Source organism: Mustela lutreola, chromosome 14 (genome assembly GCF_030435805.1).
Source record: "Mustela lutreola isolate mMusLut2 chromosome 14, mMusLut2.pri, whole genome shotgun sequence".
NCBI lineage: Eukaryota > Metazoa > Chordata > Mammalia > Carnivora > Mustelidae > Mustela > Mustela lutreola.
In genome coordinates this window covers 5,380,399-5,402,147 of record NC_081303.1, presented here as the reverse complement: position 1 = coordinate 5,402,147, position 21,749 = coordinate 5,380,399, and the positions used below count along the sequence as shown (strand labels likewise).

Here is a 21,749-nt window from a genome sequence, read left to right as displayed (position 1 = left end):
TCAGTTGTGTATATAAACCATGAATTTTGGTAAAGTTACTTTTTTTTTTTAACAAATCAGTTTTTGTAAGAATTCTTGTCACTTTTCATTAATGTCAGCATCTCCGTCTAAGACTATTGGCACTCCTTCCACTTTCCTTTGCAGTCTTTTCTTGTTTTCAGCCTTTTTTCTTATCTTTTTGAGATACTTGTTTGGAACATGCTGTTTTAGCCCTCAGCTTTGCTGCTGCTGAATTCCAGGATTAAGTTAACTTTTATCAGATGAATGAGATCATTATAGATGGTGGAAGCACTGTGATGAGACCAGAAGTGTTCGCTCGTTCATTTGCTCGTTCGTTCTTTCTTTTTCCTTTTTGGAATCCCTTGTGCATTTTGCAGCAAGGAAGGAAGGAAGGAAGGAAGGTAGTGGTGAGGAGCATTATCAATTTGCCCAACAGGAATTAGTGTTTTTGGAAGGAGTATATATAGAGGAGTGGTTTGATTTTTATTTTATTTTGTTATTCTTACAGTGGTTGTCCTTTCCCCCCTGCAGATTATTAGAAGTTTCATGACTTCCCTTGCTATGTCTGTGATAAAGAAAAAGGACTGATTAAACCACACAAGAAATTTATTGTCATTATTTAATAGCTTTATTTCCTTTTTAATTAATTTTTCTCCTTACCATTTATATTTATGCGTATTTTTTGAAAGTCATGGTTTCTCCTACTGGAATGTATGTTGCATGCAGGCACAGGTATTGGCATGTTCTCTGTGCTGTCCCCAGCGCCTGAATAGTGAGCCGAGCTCAGGCGGCCCTCGGATACCTGTAGAATCAGTGCACCGACGTGCAGACTGCGGAGGCCAGGCGGGGGTGGCGGGAGCTCTTGTCTGGGAGCAGCTTGCTGAGGAGAAGCCACGCTCCCACCAGTAACGTTTTCTTAACACCAAGTCAGAGTCTCTGGAGTCTCTGGAGTCATTCCCAGTAGCCCCCCTCACTCCCCAAATCCTTATTATAGCAAAGTTTGTGTATTTTCTATTCTTTAGGAATTCCCAGATCTGCCCAATTCTCTGTCCAGCTTCTCTGCGTCCCCAGTCTGAAGAGCAGCAGCGCACCCCTGTCCTGCAGAATAACGCCGGTCCCCCCAGTGCCCCCAGTGCCCCCAGTCTTCCTTTAACTGATTCTCTACACTGAAGCCGGGATGATATTTGAAAATACAAATCCAGTCACGTCATTCTCCCGCTTAGAGTGATGTCCGCTGCTCTTAGGCTGAAGACTAACACATCACATGCCGCTTCTCCAGCCTCTTCCTCCCTCCTCCCTCCTCCCCTCCCTCCTGGCACTTGAGACACCCAGGCCTTTGTTCACGGCCTCACGGGGGCCGCGCTCTGACCTTCCACATCCCCTTTTGCCCAGTCAATTCCATTTCATTCTCCAGATCTAACAGAAAGAGAGTTTCCATAGGAGAACTGCTTCTTGATGTAATGTTTTCCATTTATAGCATTTATCATACTTTATCATTGATGTCTGCGATGAGACCGGGAATTCCCAGAGGGATGGAACCATGTCTTGTATCCATTGCTGAACTCCCGGTGTCTCTAACACCTGGCACCTGGTAGGTGATTAATAAATAGTGGTTAAATGGCTTAAGTTTGTCTTTTCTGTAGATTTAAGGGATCCATTACTGGTCCATAGATTTTACTTTCAAGAAATCTTAGGGCACAGCATAATCTTTTTAGGCCTCAAAGTTAAGGATAATACTGTTTATCTTTCAACACAAGTAAGAAACTAATGATCTAGTAAAATCAGCTGATTTCTGAGCTGGACTTGAATCTATTCAGGGTGTCTGGGAACTCCCATTTTTTCCTGCCCTGACATGCTTCCTAAGAGAAGATATGCTGACTTAGGGATTTAGCTTTAATTCAACAAACATTTGAAGACCTATGTTATACCAGATACTTTGCAGACTTTAATCGGCTATTTCCCCTTCATTTATCTTTCAGTGATAATAGAATTTAAAATAATTTTAACCTTAGATTTCGTTTTCAAGACCTCTGTTTCATATGATTATGTATTTGGGTGTTTGAGTGTGATTCTTTAAACAGTGCACTTTGTAAATAAAATGTTCACTCGAAAGCTGTTTTTTCACTTGGCTGATAAGTTAAATAAATGCTCTTTAATTAGTACATAACTATGCATGTTAAAGGTATTCAAATGCTATTGGAATAAGGTTTGTGTCCCCAAGTTCTTCTCTTTCCCCTGATCATGATGGTTCTTAACCGTTACTGCGTAAGCCTGATAGTATCTAATGGTTTCACATTATATGTAGAATACTGCCCAGGTATTTGGTTGGGGTTGGCAGTATGTAACAAATGTCATTAATGGACGAGAATTAGCAAACATAATTGGGGGGAAAAAGGTTTAATCTTGAGGAAGAAATTCAATCCCCTGTTTTACAGATAGAAAACAACCAACGACTGCTCAAAGATGCGGACTGAGAGCTGTTACAAGTTTTCAAATGTAGGCTTAGCGGAACCATTTCTGTTTCCCGTAGATGTCTTCCCAGCCGTGACAGAATGTGTATACCAGAGTTAAGGGAATAACCTGTGACCTACCCTTGCAGCTCAGATAACTATTGAAATACTTGGTAAATTACTTAGAAGAGCTTGAGGAATATGTAAAAGGTGAGAAGAGATGTGATTCAGAGTGGGGGCGGATACGCAGTTCTTGGTGGAAGGAGCTACAGCATAGATGGTCCAAAGGGAACAAACCAATATTTGTTGGAGTTGGGCAGTGATGAATGGGATCAAGTAGAAGGCTTAGGAAGCAGGTTTCTTGGGAGGTGAGGAAAAATTTTTCCCCTATCCTTCTAGGTTCTTTTGACTGAACATTAATTAAATTCACATCACACAGATTAGCAGGAGAGAGGCTCCAAATAGGCAGTGGGGCTTTAGGGGGTCTGGGGCCTCAAAGCAGAGGAAGAAACAATTTTGAAGGAAGATGAGGAGAGCGATTGACAAACAAATGTTTGTCATCAGGTAGAATGGTACACCGAGGAGAAGCTGAACAAGCCAGCCCTGCAGACAGCCGGCATGCCTCGGCCGTGTTCTTTGTGGTTGTCCCCAGTGATAGCTCTCTTCCTGGACCAGGCCCCTCAGTCTTAGAGGCAGTTACAGGGGAGGTAAAAATAAACAAACCTGAACCTTCAGGGCCTTTCATCTTCAGCCTAAGATAATGCACATGTCAAAGTGACACATTTTGGGGAGTCTCTTTCTGAACCCCTTCACTGTGTAGAGTGAGAAAAAGGTGGTGCTTAGTCGGAATTACGATTGGAAGCATAAGCTAAGAATTCTGACTTAAGACAATTATTTGTATTTAAAAATATAGTACAGATTTGTGATGTAAAAAAACTTCCTCTGTTGGTCTTGCGAAAATAAAAGTGGACATGATGGGTAGCAAAGATGTTTTATATTTGAGCTTGACTTTTGTTTTGTCTTTGAGATTTTATAGCTGGTTTGTTCATTTAGAGAATTTGGAAAAATAACTCCGAACACTTACCATTAGTGAACATGTTGTTAGGCTCTCAACAAAACAATTTCTGGAGCCTTTTATTTTGTGCCAGTATCAGCCAATGTCACTAAAGGGTATTGTTGGGGAGGAAGAATTTCTCCTGCCTGTCCAGGTCCTTGTAGCTAGACGAAGAATCAAGAGTTGACAGGAGACAGAGTAACAGGAGAAAATAAAACTTAATAGCATATGTATGGGGAATCCACATAGACATGAGGTCACAAAGACAATGAGGCTTATTTGAGCTTGGGAGAGGAGTAGGGGCCTACCGGCACAACAGGGAGAAAATGCATTAATAGGAAGCTGAGGAGATGTTTGGAAAGCAAAGATGTTGTCCTACCCGCTCAGATTGCAGAGAGGAATCTTCGTTAATACCTTTCATGCTGGTAAAACGACAGTTTTGAGGGGGCAGGTAAAGAGCTTTTCCTGAATCTCTGGGTTTGGATTACTTTTAACTCAAAATAATGTTCGTGCCAAGGTGCACCATCTTGGACAGCCTGCCCTTGGCCTCTACAGTATGAATAGTGCTATGATAGTTACCTTTACAAAGGTAGTTGATAGTTGACATTACGTTTTTACATGAGCCCCCCCCCCCTTTTGAAGATGAGAATCAAAGTGGATTACAAACCGATTTTGCTTTTCTTTGAAATTATTTTAATTTAGGCTTTTGTGAACCTTTGACTTTCCTTCCCTTTTCATCAAGATGGTTTCCTTTGCATGTTCTTCCATGTTCTTTATTTTTCAGCCCCAGCTAAGCATACAAAGGGTGATCTTTCTTCTAACCCCTTCCCTGAAATTAATTTGGCTAAATTACCAGCTTCTTAGATATCCTGCAGTCCTCATACCAGAGGCATTTATTAAGTGTCCATATGTGCTTGCTGCTATGTTAAGTGTTGTAGTAATAAAGTAGGAACTCTTGGGACTCATGTCTATTAAGGGCTTTTAAAGTGCCAGGTAACACTAATACAAATCACATTATCAAAGGCATTCATATAACTAGTGTCCCTCTGCCCCTGTCCCACCAAGCTAAGTGCCTTAAATGCTTTAAGATTGCATCCCCATAGGAGGAGGGTGGAGTGTTTAGTTTTCATTTGGGTCTGGTTTAGATGAAGAAATGTAAGTTATACAGTTCTCCAGAGGTCCATTTATAGGCTAGTCTTACTTAAAATGTACATAAAGTATTTGGGAATGCTCTCCCAGTTAGCAGAATGCGCAAGACTGCGATTGTCTGAATGAAGAATAGTGGCAAAAGAGCTATGGTGTGCAAGTTAAAAGTAATGCGTTTGGGGGGAAATATTCTAGTTAACACTTGTAGGATTATGGCTTTCAAGCTGTTGCTAGGGAAAGAGAATTGAAAAGTTACTGTTTGTTATTATTGCAAATAGCAGATTGATGTACTGCAGCCAAAAGACTAGTAAAAGAAAGGTTATTGGAAACAAAAGAAAATATTTTTCTGCTCTTACACCAAAATGATCTTCGTATGTTATATATAGATTTGGACACATCGCTTTGGCAAAAAAGGAAGGTCCACAAGAGCGACAATGAAAGACCAGAAAGACAAAATAATTGCAACACTTCCATCTGGGTTTTTATAAAATGTAGGATATGTAGGCTTTCATTCAAGCGGTTGTTTATTGAGGGACAACTGTGCTCTAGGCCTTGTGCTGGGCTCACAAACGTTGTTCTTTGTTGCCTTTGTCAAACAGGATACTGCTCGTCTGTGTGAACTGTGTCTCACTAACTGTTTTTCTTGCGCTGGGAAAACAAAAAATCAAGAAATACAACACAAATAAAACCTTGAAATTGTGTAAGATCACAGGTTTTAAATCTTGAATGGGCGGAATAAAGAAATGCAGAGTTTGGTTTTGTTTTATCAACATTTGGGACACAGGGTTGATTGAGTAGGATTTGAGAAATAGGGTTCTAGAGCCGGACTATCTGCATTTGAGTCTTGGGTTCGGAGCCTGCCTCTGTGTGTCTTGGCTGCCTCATCTATCAACTGGGCTGTTTTGAGGATAATGTATGCAAAGAATTTAGAACAGTTACTGAACCACAGTAAGGGCTCAGTAAATGGTAGCTGTTAATTTGAGAAACACTAGAACTTCTTAAGGATTTGGAGAACTAGATACTGGACAAATGAAAAATAAAAAACATCCCCACAATTAATCAGCATGTCCTTAAACAAATTTACTGGCAAACTGAAGATCAGATCCAGTGGAGAATGCCTTCCAGTAGAATGTAAATATTCATGTTTTTAGAATCCTGGGATATAATTAAGGTGCTTGAGATTTATTAAAAGGGGTTTTTAAGGGTTGTTTGAATAACAAAAGATTGGCCTGCTGAATGTGGAAGAGCATTCCAGGAATCAGGATTAGTTTAAGAGGAGAGTTCAAAGCTGGAAAGGGAAGCACAGAAAACAGGATGTTAAATCCGTTTGGATGGGTCTAGATCAGTGTTCTCAAACGTGGGCACATTTGTCTCTGAGGTGACATTTGACTATTGAGACATTTTTTATTGCATTGCCCCGAGCTGGGGCAGAAGGGCACCACTGGCATCTAGTGGTTAGAGGCGGGGCGTGCAGTGTAATATCCTGCAGTGCCCACGATAGCTCCCCTAGCAGAGACTTGCCAAAATGTAAGTAGTGCTGAGGTTAAGAGTGTAGTAATGGCCACCTGGTAATAGAAACCTACATTTATAATCTTATCTCCACCCCTTCCTCCATAAAACAAATATGAACACAGATTTAGCTCAGTTTAATCTAATTTGCCATGGTGCATACAAAACACATTCTTAAACTGACCACCCTGCTCTCAGTGTTACCTTTTCTCTTTTTTTTCAGTAGATCACTTTACTCCCAATGGAAGAAAATAACAATAGGTTTAGATTAAACGTATCAGGGATCTAATCCCAGCTTTTCCATTCATTTCCTATGTGCCATCAAGCAAATTATCTTGCTTTTCTGAGTCCACCCCCACCCATTTTTTTTCACCTATAAAATGAGTGTAGTAATAGTTACATCCAGAGTTGATAGGACGGATTCAGTGAGTCAAGGGCAGAAACTCCGATAGAAACAGATTGGCCACAAATGGCAGGGAATCCCTGGAAAAGGCCTTGTAAGACAGGTTTTGTTATCCTAGCTCATATGCCGAAGTTCAAGATTTAGTCTCCAGTCCGACGGGTTCAGAACCCCATTTATCAGTACGTGTCTTTAGACAGGACTCTTAAAACCAGGCTCAAGAACGCCAGTTTGTAGCTTCAGATTGTTACCGTTGCTTGGATCTTCCTTAATCTTCCTGATCTCTAATTGTTAGTGTCCAGAACTCACAATCAGACCTTTCTCTCTTCTTGCCACTCTCTTTCCCTGGGTATGTTCCTGGCTGCAAATACTATCTGCAATTTAACTCTCAAACTTACATATCCTGCTCTGTCGTCTTCCTTGTTTTCAGGTTTTTTGGTTTGCTTTTTTTTTTTAATATTTATTTATTTGACAGATCACAAGTAGGCAGAGAAGCAGGCAGAGAGAGAGGGGAGGCAGGCTTCCTGCTGAGCAGAGAGCCCCATGTGGGTGGGGCTTGATCCCAGGACCCTGGGATTATGACCTGAGCCGAAGAGGCCTTAACCCACTGAGCCACCCAGGCACCCCTCTGGTTTGCTTTTTAACACTAAGTAGCTAATGTTACTGAAATTTCCATAATGCCAGATGCCTGGCTAAGTGTTCTACATACTTTTTTTTTTTTTTTTTAATTACAGTACAGTTAACATATGGTGTTACCTTAGTTTCAGGTGTACAATATAGTAATTCAGCAATTCTACGCATCATTCAGCTCACCACGGTAAGCGGACTGTTCTTAATCCCCTTCCCCTCGTTCACCCCCAACCACCCGTTTGCTCTCTCTAAGAGTCTGTGTTTTTGTCTTTTTTTTTTTTTTTAATTCAACCAGCCAATATACAGTACATCATTAGTTTCAGATGTGGAGTTCAGTAATTCATCAGTTGTGTATTCTTTTTTATCTTTTCTCATTTGTTGTGTTTTTTACTCCACATGTGAGTGAAATCATGTAGAGTTTGTCTTTCTGCGACTGCCCTATTTCACTTAGCAGTGCACCCTCTAGATCCATCCACGTTGTTGTAAACGGCAAGATTTTGTTCTTTTTATGGCTGAGTGATATTCCATTTTGTGTGTGTGTACACATATACATGTATATATCACATCTTTATCCATTCATCTGTGGATGGACACTTGGGTTTTGTTGCTTCCACAAGGTGGCTGTATTAATAATGCTATAGTAAACATAGGGGTGCGCTTTATTCCAGACTGCAGATGCACCTGCTTGCTAACACTCTGCCATGGGCACGTCGACTTCACCGTATTCAAACTCCTCCTTTCCCTCCACTCCCAAGTTTTCCCTTCGCGGGCTCGCGGGCTCGCTTTCCTCGGTAGCTCCACCACCTCCCTGCCCGGGGCTGCAGCTCGAACCTGGTCGTTACTCCGCTCATCTCCTTCACTTAACTGTCAGCGCTACCAGACCTTCCGTCTTACTGTTGCTCATGCCTGTTTGCTGTCCCTTCTCCTAGCTGCTGCCGTACTTCTAGCTTCCACTCTCGCCTCGGGACATGTGTTGGTTCAGTTTTCAGATTTAGTCCCTGTAACCTGCATTCATAGAGCTACCAAGTAAACTGTCAAAAAAAAAAAAGGGGCTTTTAAAATTATTATATCACGCTAGGCTTAAAACCCACACAGCTTTAAGGACAAAATTTAGACTTTAAGTTGAGCTCAAGGTTCAGCTTCAGGAAATGATCCTGTCCTTGCTCACCTTTCCACGCTCACCCCCGACACCTGCTCACCTCCCCTCCGACTGGCTCGTAGACTGGCCATTTCCTGGGCTGCTTGTGCCTGTCACAGCTAAATTTTCCCTTCCTGTGTTTGACATTTTACTTATTCCTTTATTTTCAGCTGGAGAGTAGTTGGAAATGTTCTGCTTTTTCTGATCTTGTCTGCCTCAGTATTCTTTGCTTCCCTTGTTTCTGCCTCTCAAGGAAGCCTGCTGCAGCTTCGACCTCGCATCCAGTGGGCGCATCTCTTCTGTGTCCGTGTTGCATCCTTGCAGACGCTGAAGGCGAGGCTTGCTCCGGAGGCAGACTGTCCAGCCTCAAAACAGCCCTGCTCTTTGCTGATGCGTCTCCTTGGGCAACTTGCTCAGCATCTGTATCATTCAGTTTTCTCGTGCAAAATGAGAGCAATACTAGAACGTACCTTATAGGCTTGTTCTTCTGAGGGTAAGTGAGTTCCTGTGTCGGACACGTGGCCTAGCGTGCCTGGCACCCGGGAACCTGGACGGAGCGTTAGTTTGTTGTTATCTTGTGCATCCCTCATTCGTAGCAGATGTTACTGGCACCGAATCACCAGTTTAACATGTTCCCTTTTCCAGTGAGTTGTGAGCTTTTTTGAGAGAAGGGACTAAGTTGTACTCAACTTAAATTTTATTAAAAAATTCTTATGGGGCATCCACTAAGTCAGGGATAGTTGGTGGAGCCCAGACTGTGGCCTGCTTTTGTAAGGCCCTTGAGGTAAAAGGATGGTTTTTACATTTTAAAAGGATTATTCGTGGTGTGGGGAGGAGGGCAACCAAAAGAGGGAAAAGTATGTGAGCCAAGAGCAGGAGCCCACAAAGCCTAAGATACTTACTACCTCTGATACATTTGTTTGTAGAAAACATTGCTAACGTCCGAGCCAGAAGCAGTGGCGAGCCAGAAGCAGTGGCGCTTGCATGGGATGGTTGGGTGGATAGATAGTGAGTAGGTGCTACAGATCAGGGTTGTGGGGATTTGTGCGAGGAAACGGCAGCTACATTGTGAAAATACGAAAGTCACTGGAGGAGGACGCCCTGGTGGCTCAGTGGGTTGTGTGCCTGACTTGGTTTCGGCTCAGGTCATGAGCTCACGAGATTGAGCCCTGCGCTGGGCTCTGCATGGGCTTGGAGCCCCCCGAAGACTCCCTCTCTCTCACCGCCTGCCCCCGCCTGCCCCGGAGAGTCCAGAGTCATTGCTTTCTCATTTGGTGACATGGGTTTAGACTGTCTGTTCTTCGTGTGTAGGGACATTTTCAGGTCCTGCGTTTTTCTGTTGTGTTTGAGAAGTTGGATATAGGAGTGCTGTTCAGATTCCCAGGTCTCAACGTGTGAAAGAAGACAAGCATTTGCTGGCTCCTGCGGGTTGTAAAAATGAGAAGTTGGGGGGGGGGGGGGTTGTGTTTTCCATGAGGCATTCCTGCGCATCCATGCTAGTAAACAAATAGTAAATACTGACTTTAAGTTTAACTGGCTTCATATATTTTGCCTGTGTAGATTTGTAGAAATAGAGAAGGCTGAGTCATAGTAAATTTAGACTAGATTCTTTAATATTTATTTTTGCCGTTCTTAGGGACTTTGGCCAAAGCAATTTACCGTCTATCTTATTTTCTTTTTATGGCATTGAAACAATTTCTTTTCCTTTTTATTTCCTTAATGATTCAACTTTCTATTTGCTCTAAATAGTATATGTCTTAAAGGTAATATCCAATTATAATAAATATTGATTTTTAACATTTTTATAAAAAGATTTATACTTACTTATTTGACAGAGCGAGAGCACAGCAGGCAGAGCGGCAGAGGGAGAGGGAGAAGCAGGCTACCCACTGAGCAGGGAGCCCAATGTGGGGCTCAATCCCAGGACCTTGGGATCATGATCGGAGCTGAAGGCAGTCCCTTAACCAACTGAGCCACCCAGGTGCCCAAATTAATTATTATTTTTTTTAAGTTAATTGGCAACCATTTGCATATTTCTAACCTGAAAATACCAAAATGTATTTCACAGGTTGGTCAGTTGCTGTAAATCACAAAGGCAGGTAGCAGTATAGTGAGAGCTGGAAGCCCAGTGCTTCGGCTCTCTGGTAGACTGCACTGACTGCTGGTCCTGCTGTCCTGCGTAATGGATGTTCTTGGTGCAACTAAGATCAATGCATTTTAATATATGTAGTTCCCACCTCTGTATTCTGATTTGGAGGAAAAACTTTGCCCTAGAACACTGCTTTGTGGAAAAGACTTTATGTCACTATTAGGTTATGTTTTCCTCTTAAAGAGATTTTTTTTTTTTTTTAACAAAAAATGGAGAATAACTTGATGTTTAATCTTTAGTGTTAAGCTATAAAATTTTCCTCCATGCTGCCATGAGCTTTAATAGTTAACGATGATAGACTCTCTGCTTTAATATTTTTCTTAGACTTTTTCTTTTAGAATTCTGTTAATGCCTTTCACAATAAATATTTGTTGAATTGAACCCTGCTGAGTCGATGAATTGTTTTGCTTTGCTGAAACAGATTCTCTCACAAGTGTAAAAGAAGAACTTGTGGCTATTTGCTGTCTGTGCTGGGTTCATTCCTGTCTATGAAACTTTCAGTGTATTTTTTCTTATTTACTTAGATGTGGAAATGAAATGATACTGTAAATCAGTTGTTTGCTATGATGTTAGTGTAAGAGCAGGAAGCTTGAAATTGGAAGATCAAGTCTGTGCCTCGACTCTGGCACTTTGGAGAGCATTTGTGTTAGGGCAGTCTGCGTCGATTCCCTCATCTGTAGAAGAAAGAAGAGAGTAAGGCTTCATAGGGTTTTATTAGGATTAAATGGGATCACATTTAAGCCTACCTAGCACGGTACCTGGTACATGAAGAGTGGATAATAAATATTTACCGGATTAAAAACCAAACAGTGCTTCAGGTATGTCTTAAGACTATTTTACTAGAAGTTTTATAGAATCACAAAACCTTAGAATTAGAGGGGCTGTCAGAGTTCAAGGCCAGCCTTCCTTGTAAGAACTTAATTCCTTCTCTGGTACCCTTGCCAGGCGTTCGTTTCCCAGCTGCTCGCTTTCGTCTTCAGACGCGACTCCTGGCAGGTTTTCCAGAAGCTCCGACTGGAGGCTGCTGAGGGTCTGGCTTCGCCAAAGACCCGGCCCTGGAGCGCGCTCTCGGGAGATGGGTTGAGTCCGGCGTATTTACGGGGGCTTCTCACTGCAGGAATCGGTGGTAAAGGATATAGGGCAGCCACGGCAAACCATGAACCCGAGTCGTTGCCTGTAATAGGAGATTAGGGGAAGGTAAAAGGATAGTGAGAGGAAGGGCCGGAGCGGGTTCTGGCCAGAGAGGAGACTCCTCGACGCACAGCTTCAGCCTGGCCTCCTCGCACCCACCGAATGCAGTACAGAGAGAAGTTCAACTGGAAGTGATACACTCGGATTTATTCCATTTTTAAGTGAATGTTCTGATTTTTAAATAGTTCTCCTTTAACTACTAACTTGAAATATATTCCCTTTTTGTTACTTTCATCTCTTTATTCTAGTTCATTCTCTGTAGCCTTACAGAGTCAATACCTTTCTCATCCCTCGTATCAGATCAGACACCTGCCAGCTTTACCTCTAAAACACATAGAGACTCAGTCCCTTTTGCTACCATCTGAGCTTAGGCCACCATCATTTCTTTTCTAGATTACTGTCATACATGGCCCAGAATCAACCAGTAAGTTTCCATTCCTGCTGTCCTGTTGAGAGCATTTGTCAAAACCTCTGTAGTCCTTCATTCTCAAAAGAACTGCAGAGAACAACTGCCCCTGATCTTTATCTCCTGAGTTAGAGTGAAGCTGAAGAAACACTCCCCTAATTCCTGTTTTCTTGTAGGAATTGCTGAGGTATTGTCATTGTTCCTATGTTCCCTTGGGTTGCTGAACACTCAGAATGTCTGTTGAAATCCAGGCAGGGAGGAGAGGGTCCACCACATGACAAGGTGGGGTAAAGGAAGAGCGACCACGGGGTGTGCTCTGGGCTGTGGGAACACAGAGGAGCAGACAAAACTCAAAGTTTGCTTGTGAAGATTGAAATTGCTTGTTTTAAGCAGTTAAAACTCTCAGACTTCTGTTAACTACACCAGATTATTTTGAAGTATTCTGCAAAATTCCTACAAATGCCCATGATATAGCTCTTTAATGTTTTCTTGCAAGATTAAGGATATAGGGGATTTTGCCAGGGCCAGTGAATAGGAGAGGGTGTGATCATCTAGCTAATGGAGGGCCCTTGGCCCGAGCATTCCAGATCCTTCTGTTGTAATGTCTGAAGACTAGACTTTTTAGGATGGTGAAATGGAGCTGAGATCCCTTCATGAAGTTGTAACTCTTGAATACCTATATTCTGTAGCAAAAGGGTAGGCGAGGAAAAAACCCACCCACTGGCAAAGTATAGCAGTGAAGTCTTTTTAAACTTTAGATCTAGGGAGATGTCATCCTGAGAATTCATACCAGAGCTCTTTTTAAGAAACAAATTCTAAGTTTGAAATCATGCCACCTATGTGATCTGGGAAACCAGGAATAAGAAATAAAAGTGATATTGGGGTAGAAGTGCCTCAGTGGGGTAGAGGCAAATATATGGTCTTTTTGAAGGAACGTACTTTCAACCCAGGCTTCTCGGACTCCTCCTCCAAAGCCTGTATCCCCAGATTATAGAACCCAGGAAGGAAGAAGCCAACATCAGAGTTGCAGCAAAACAACCAACAATAGAAGTAGACTCTCCCCATCTCCATGGACCTTAGATTATTGGAATTAGTCAGATTATCATTCAAATTAACATACAAATGTTTTAATAATAAAAGAGGGGCGTTGAAAACCCGGGCAAGAAGCAAAGTAAAAAATGACAAGGTAGATTTGGCAAAGGAACAATTTCTAGAAAGGAAAAAAATTTAGAAACTCAGTGGGTAATAGTGGACTACAAACTTTTTAAAGAGTGAATTAATAATAGAGCTCAGGAGATTAACCAGATGTAGTACTAGTAGTTATGGATGAAAGGCAGGAATGAGAAGGTAGGAGATTTGGAGGACGGGATGAGAAGATTTAAAATGAATCTAATTTTGGAGTTCAGAGAGAATAGAAGTAGTTCTCAGCTATTGTCAATTCAAATACTATATAATGGTTGAGAATTCTCTAGAATTGATGAAAGGCATGAATTCTCTGCTTTAGGAAGCACAATGAAACCCTAAGTAGGATAGATAAAAATTCTGTCCCTAGAAATATTATAGTGAAACTTCAGAAAATCCAAAGAAAGAATCTTTAATAGGGGACAGGAAGAATAGATCATTGCCCACACAGAGCCACATTTCATAGTACTCAGTAGCAGTAATGGAACCCTGAAGACAATGAAATTATAAAATGCTGAGAGAAAATAACTATCAGCCTTAAAATTTTTACCCAGCTAAACTTTTATTTGAAAATAAAGATGAATTGACATTTTAAACAAATAAAAACTGAATTTGGTGCTGTCATACCTTCACTGAAAGAACTTTAAAATGATATACTTAAAGAAGGAAATTGAACTCGGATGGAAAGACCAAGATTCCAGAGGGAATGAAGCAGATACTGGTCACTTGGGTAAATCTAAGTAACCTCCATACACCTGTCTTAAGATGTTGGTACTGAGTAAATGCTGGATTGACAGATAGTTGATCCATCAACTTTCCTGAGAGAGTGTGCTCTCTCATTCCTCCGTGGCAAAGGGGGACACTGACTTCTTAATTTAGAATTTTTCAAGGGAAGCTGGAATTTCAACAGGACTCCCAACATGGTTAGTCTTATTTTACAAAGTTAGGAGACACATTCAGTCTCTTGGATGTGATTTAGAATGGCTGAATTTCATGAAAGATTTCTATTTATTGGTTGCCGAGCAAATTTTAAATTAGGTATCAACAAACTTTACCCCCTGTTTACCAAGATCTTAAATGTCACTCTTGATTTTTATTTGAAGATTTGAATTTCTACTCAAAATGTTCTCAGATTTTACATTCATTATTTAAAAGACAGTTCTAGATTTATTGTTTCTGAGAACCCATGCTAATCTAGGGCAAATTTTAAAATAATAAATGAAATAGAACTTGATACTCTTTAACTGGCCAAGAACATCACAACCAGAAACTTCTCTCTCTCTTATGGTCCTGACTCTAAAAAAAAGTATTTGCTAGACAGAATTTTTTTCTAACTGTTGAAATTCAGCTATGTTATCAGTAGTATACTTTCAGTGGGATTTTGTTAGGAGGGCCAAAGTCAATAGATGAGTTCTCTCAGCACATATTTTTATATATTTTTGAAAGTTTTTTTTTTTTTTAAGATTTTATTTATTTGACAGAGATCACAGAGAGGTAGGCAGAGAGAGGGGGGGAAGCAGGATCCCCACTGAGCAGAGAGCCTGATGCAGGCCTTGAGCCCAGGACCCAGAGACCATGACCTGAGCCAAAGGCAGAGGCTTAACCCACTGAGTCACCCAGGCACTCCTGAAATAGTTTCTTTTAAGGAGTTTTGTGGACCTAAGTTGATATCCTTCATCCACCATTTATTGGACTTTCTGGGCACCATTCATTTATTTATCGAGCAGGTATTTTTGCACACCTGTCAGGTTCTCGCCTGCACTGAGGTTGCTGTAGTGAACAAGATTAATAAGGTGCCTGTGCTCAGGAAGCTTGCCTTCTAGTGGGGCAAGTAAATGAGTTTTTAAATTAGAAGTACATAAATCAGAAGTACATAAAAAGACCAAAATAGGGTGACATGATAGTAACTGGGGGAAGGGGCATGTGTTTTGGGTTGAATGGTGAGGGAAGGACTCTTTGAGGAGATGGCCATCAGAGCCTGGAAGAGAGACGAAGCCTCCTGAGCAGGAAGCCTCCTAGGCTGACGGAACAAATTGCAAAGGCTGTGAGGCCCGTATGAGCCGGTGTTTCCACGTGCTACGGGAGCATATTAATGTGGTGGTTAAAAATGACCCTACATTGTGTAGAAATAGATTTTGATTTTATAATGGTGTGAGAATCACACTAGAGTGTCATAACTTCAGTTCATATCTTTTACTGGCCCAAGTGTTGCTGCTGTAATTTTTACTCTGTTCTGTTTTCAGCCGGTGAACTCAGTAACGTTTGGTTGGAGATGTTTGATTTGTTTGCTGGTATGTGGTCTGTTTTCATTTGGGCAGTTGGTAGTGACCCCACTGTAATATAAAAACATTGAAATATTTGCTAAACTTAGTTGAATTATAAATCTAGTTTTTTACAGAGGGAGATAAGAGAGAATAACAAATGATCATTGTTTATTACACATGAAAGAAACTTTAAAGGGAGTATCCAAAATGTTAAATTATGCTATAGAATTTAAGCATCTAGTCTCTTTTCTTTAGAATAAATCAGTTTCATAAATATCTAGTTATTTAGTTATACTACATAAATAAGAAACCCTTAAAATCACAGGAAAACTATGTTTCTCTTTTATTTTGAAATATACATATATTTGTACTCTTTTTCAAAAAGTAAATACTTTTTTTAGCTATTACTCTTTGAGTCCTGTGCTGTCTGTTCTAGCTCTTCAGCCTGTCAGACTGAAGCTTTCCAAGGTCAGAATCCTGTCTAGTGTCTGGTCCCGTGGAGAGAGTACAGGGCGTTACACATAATAATCTCTTAAAATTGTTTGAGTGCCTGAATAAACAAATGAATGAATATATGAACTTTACTGTGGAGGTAGTCTTTGGAGAATAATTAACCAATAATCGGCATACTTAAAAAGATAGATTTTTTTTTTTAAAAGATTTTATTTATTTATTTGACAGAAATCAGAAGTAGTCGGAGAGGCAGGCAGAGAGAGAGAGAGGGAAGCAGGCTCCCCGCTGAGCAGAGAGCCCGATGCGGGACTCGATCCCAGGACCCTGAGATCATGACCTGAGCCGAAGGCAGCAGCTTAACCCACTGAGCCACCGAGGCGCCCTTAAAAAGATAGATATTGACTGCTTTTTTAAAAAGTGCCTTTGTCATATTTGGAAAAATTAAGCATTTCTGAAGGGGATGGGGTAGCCAGTGTGAAGAACACTCATACGGACCCAGAATCCGAAAACGGATCTGAATTGAAGCTGTGCTGTCACTCATGATGTGTTCTGAAGTAAATCATGCTGTCTTGCTCGCAGTTTCCTTGTTTGTCCAGTGAGGGGATTAGATTGATTGTTGCTAACATTTTTCTCTACTCTAAAACCCTATGATTTTTATCCTTTGCTATTTGCAAGAGCCAGGAGAGATAAAGGTTGCCTTTTATGTTAGATTTGATTCTAAATCTAATGACACAGGACAGCGGTGCTTAAACTATTTTTCGTTAAATGGTAGTGAAACGCTGAAAAAGGTTTAGTGGGGGTATGAGTACACAGTGTGCTATGTTATGATTAACTGCCACTTCTGTTTTCTTTAGTGGCCTGTACTCTTCATCTGCCTATCTAATTTTTCTTAGTATTGAGATTATTTTAGTACAAACAAGTAGTGTGTTTGTAAAAAAGGGCCCAGCCAGTATGGTAAGCTGTCTGGATAGTTTAAAAAAAGAAAAGATGTCTGGATAGTTGATGGTTTCTAAGTACGGGCTGGTCTACAATACAGTACATTTTTTTAAAGTTTTATTTTCTCAGAGTGGGAGGAGGTGCTAGGTACTTCTCTTTTTAAAATTAAGCATAGCATTCTCTTTTATACCATGTTAGCATATTGTTGACAAAGTTTTCTAAAGTGAAAATCTGTTTAGTAGCATATTCAAGTTTAAGATAGAGATTTTATTTTTTTATTTTTAAGTAATCTCTGGAACCCAACACGGGGCTCGAGCACACACCCCGAGATCAGTAGTCACACGCTCTACCGACTGAGGCACCCCAGAAGAGAGAATTTTAATAGCCTCATCTTGTGTCCCAAATAGCGTGAAGTCGGGGGAGATGATTGGAGTGACGTGACTGCGGGTGCTCTGGTTTCTTCCTTTGTGGTGGCGGCTGAAGTCCGGCTGCCCCAGAGAAGGGCCGCTGCCCGGGAGCTCCTCACGTCCGGCTTGCCTGGCATACTGTCATTACTTGTTTTCTTTCCAGTTCACGTTAGGAAATGCACTTACGTTACCTTAATAACCTCTTCTCGGTGCCTCTGGGGGAGAATGAGCTAGTGAGCCTTCTTACGGGTAGATTATAGTTTTTCTATCTTTTTAGTCTCTTTTGTAACAATCTGTGTAGGAGAGGGAGGAATGATAATATGTACTAAATCCGAAGTCGAGATAGGTTCTTGATCGAATTTAGCTAAAATGCCCCCCATTTATTGATCCTTTTTCTGATAATTGTTAACCATTCCTCATTGTTTGGAATTGCTATCTTGACTTTCTACTTTGAAAGTTATTAGCAGTTCTAACGTATTTTGGCTTTACTCTCTGGAGGGAGCACTGAGTATATACAAGGTTATCGAATCATCTGCAATTAGGTTAATGGCTTTAGGATTTTCATCTAGAGCTTTAGAAAGTCCTGTCCTCATTTTTGTGGCATATGAACATTACTTCAGGGGCCAAAATTTTAATAAAATGTTCTTTTTTTTTAAATGGTGTTCTGTGGAACCGGTTGATGTTCTCATAACCAGTGTGATGTGAATGTGTTGTGGATGGTCTGTCTCTCTACCACGTTGACCGGAAGCCCTTTCTGTCTACCACTTTGAACCCCTTGAGGGTCATTGTTAATTTTTTGTTGTAGTTTTCTGATGAATGGTTCAACTATGAAATAAGTCAGAACTTTAACAGGTATGTTCTGGAGGTGCTGCTTTCTACTATAGGTAGCACAGAAAGGGTCTGTAGTGGCTGCCATCATATTAAAAAACAATAACTTTATTTTGTCTCAAAACAAACAGTACAACTAAAAAATTTCGTTTACTTCTACAGTTGAGTCATGAGTTGACAAGCTCTTATGAAGTTCGAGCAAGGACAGCATTTTGAAAGTTCTTCCAGTTAGCTTTTTTGCATTTAGGTAAAATGGGACCCTAATCTAGGGCAAAATATAGAGGTGGCAAAAAATAAAAAAATAAAAAAAATAAAATCCAGTTTTATATTACTTTGGGGCAACCTGAGCTTTTTATCTGGAAAATCTTCCTTTGTATTTGCTAGTTTCCTCTTAATTACAGAACTTTCTTGTATTATAACAAATCTTTATATTTAAAACCAGTATTGGGGCACCTGGGTAGCTAAGTGGGTTAAGCCTCTGCTTTCGGCTCAGGTCATGATCTCAGGGTTGTGGGATCAAGCCCCGCATCGGGCTCTCTGCTCAGCAGGGAGCCTGCTTCCCCATCTCTCTTTGCCTGCTGCTCTGCCTACATGTGATCTCTCTTTCTGTGTCAAATAAATAAATAAAATTTTTAAAAATAAAAAAATGAAACTGATATTGTCAAATGCATTGAAAATAATTTAAGAAACGTTTAGTAATAGAACAATTTCACAAAAACTATGTATCTCTTGAAACCAAAAAACAGATGCATATGCTAAAAATTAACCATTTGTTGTAAATCTGTACATATATGTGTCTATAAGTACAGATAAAAGTGGAATCATACCCAGAACTCATCTTACAGAGTCTTCCTTATACGCAAAGCACTTTACTGTGAAATATGGGGACTATTTGAACGTTACTGACTTCTGTCATGGAGGCTGTTCTTTTGAAATCTGATAAGCTAGAAATGTTGGTGCAAATATATAACTAAATTGATATACGAAATAGGAAAGAAAAGTTGAGACTGAAAACCTATAACTTAATATTGACCAGGCACAATTAACAAGACCAGATTTTGGAAATTCGAGTTTGTACATTACGTATGTGCATGCACATTAGGAGGTTTGCAGAGTTGCCTCTAACATAAGTGGTAACTACATTTCTTAGCAGACTCCAGTAACTGATCTAATTATAATCAATGAGCACCAAATGAGTAACTCTAAATAACTTAAATATATGTTATTGGTAGGTTGCTTTTAACTTCAGATAATGAAAACTCAGTCTGGCTTCAACACAAGGAAACTGGCTTGGCTCACAGGATTGAGAGACCCAGAGCTGCAGGGTCAACAGCCTGGGCTCTCTGTGTTGCTTTGCCCTCGGGTTCTTTCCCTGATGGTTGCAAAACACCTGCTAGCAGCAGCCAGAGAAGTACTCCTCCTGGTTGGAATCTAGAGAATGGGGAGTAGCCACTTACTTTCTATGAAAAGTGAGACTAACTGTCCCAGAAAGGTTCAGGAGCTCTGTCCTTGATTTCATTGGCTAGAATTGAGTTATGTTCTGGATTACGGTCTATTCCTGAACAAGTCAGTAGCTGGGATTGATCATTCACCTCTTTCCCTTGAGCTGAGGTCATTTGCCCATTTCCAAATGGGGAGAGTTGGGGTCGCCATCAGCATGTACTGTTACTGTAGTCCAGAGTGAAACCTCAGAATGAATGGAATTAGCAGCTGCTGTAAAAAGCAGTATAGAGGTTCCTCAAAAAATTAAAAACAGAAATACTGTATGAGACAATAATTCCACAACTAGGTATTTACCCAGAGAAACTGAAAACACTAATTAGGAAAGATATATGCACCTCTTTGTTTGTTGCAGCATTATTTACAATGACCAAGATGAATATGTAACCCAAGTGTCCCAGCTTTATCCATAATGAATGGAGATGTGATTACACACACACACACACACACACACACCAGATTATTCAGCCTTTAAAAGAGATCTCGCTCTTTGTGACAACATGGATGGTATTATGCTAAGTGAAGTAAGTCAGAGAAAGACAAACACCTTATAATTTCACTTATAAGTGAACTCTTCAAAACAAAACAAAGGTACAAACGGAAAACAGAAACAAATTCAAAATACACAAAGCAAATTGGTGCCAGAGTGGAGGGAGATGTGGGGATGAGCAAAATAGGTGAAGGGGATTAAGAGGTACAGACTTCAGTGATGAAATAAACGAATCATGGGGATGAAAAGTACAGAGTAAGGATCACAGTCAGTAACAGCATAGTAAGGTCACCAGTGGCGGGTGGCGACCACACTTCTCATGATGAGCACTGTGTAGTGTATGGCATTGTCAGTCACTGTGCTGTGCCTGAAACACAACACTGTATGTCAACTACACACTTCAATAATGAAAAATTTTTTAAATCAATAATTAGCATTTTGGGATCAGTTCTGGACCTCTAGTAGCAGCAAGACAATACTTTGACAGTCCTTGGTATAGTGAGAATGGGCTGAGGACAGACCCTGAGCAACACCAACATTTAACAATTACAACGAAGGGCGTGTGAATCAGTCTTCTAGTTAAATTTATTTTGTGTGTATTTTTAATTATGAGCTACAGAAAGCTGTTATTTGGCCTTATTTCATTAGTTCTAACAGCATATTTCATATTTGATTTACTCAGTGGTTTTCTCTCTTGGTCTCTGGTCACTTTAATGTCACTATCATGGTGTTTCTTTCAAAGAAAGAAGAAAGTGCTGCCCATTGTCTTAAAGGAAATAGAGAAGGGATTATAAGTGGGGTTTCTTTAACTGAAGTTAAAGGAAAAATGAATGGGTACTTTGTAGCGTATTAAGTGTCTAATGAGTTAGATAAGGAGGAGGAATGCATTCTTGTATGCCTTTTTTTTTGGAAGCTCCTACAAGTAGAAACTTCAGACTTACACCTACCTATATGTTAGGTATCTTGGAAAAATTATTATTTGTTTATTATAAAGGAATAAATGATAAGATTTACTACCCTGTGTCTGAAGACCTCAGTGATTAGAAACAGTTTGTGATCAGTAATGGACTGTAACTGGTAGTGGGTTGAGTATCTTATATGCGAGGACCCTCTTCTCCTTGAGGTATCACAAGCAGACAGTATAACTCTTGTCTTCTTGTGCTTGGCCTGTGTAGGACCACTGTTGACCTCTGCATCATATTTTTTAGGCAATGAGTTACTAGCCAACAGATTCAGTTCAGGGGCCCATGAGTTCTCCTTTACATTTTGTGAAAAAACCGATTGCTGGGCCTCCAACCCCCAGATTTTCGGATTCAGTAGGTCTGGCATGGGGCCTGAGAATTTACGTTTCTAGTAACTTCCAGATGATACTGATGGTGCTCCTCCGGTACTGCACTTCGGGAATCACTGTTGTGAAACATTTATGTTTAATGAAAGCAAGGAGCAGTCGTACTGAATTTGTTTAAGGAGAAGATACATGGTACTTACTGCTGTTTAGGTCAGACTGTATTGGTTTTTCTCTCTGGTGGTTGGCTATTACGTTACATGACCCACAGGGAATACGCCCTCAAATTCTACTTATTTAGTAAAAGAATAGTTACCTTTTGATGATTGAC

At 40.5% G+C, this 21,749-nt stretch overlaps 1 protein-coding gene across 5 annotated transcripts in view; it reads left to right on the top strand.

The window, feature by feature from the left end:
* Positions 1-21,749, top strand: part of POU2F1 (POU class 2 homeobox 1) — a 172,447-nt gene that overhangs the window by 58,956 nt on the left and 91,742 nt on the right. The window contains exon 2 of one of the 5 annotated variants that reach the window (XM_059147093.1): positions 1,478-1,591. The exons of the other annotated variants lie outside the window; for them this stretch is intronic. The gene's annotated coding sequence lies outside the window, so the exon portion shown is untranslated. The remainder of the gene's footprint in view (positions 1-1,477; positions 1,592-21,749) is intronic. 5 annotated transcript variants of the gene reach the window in all.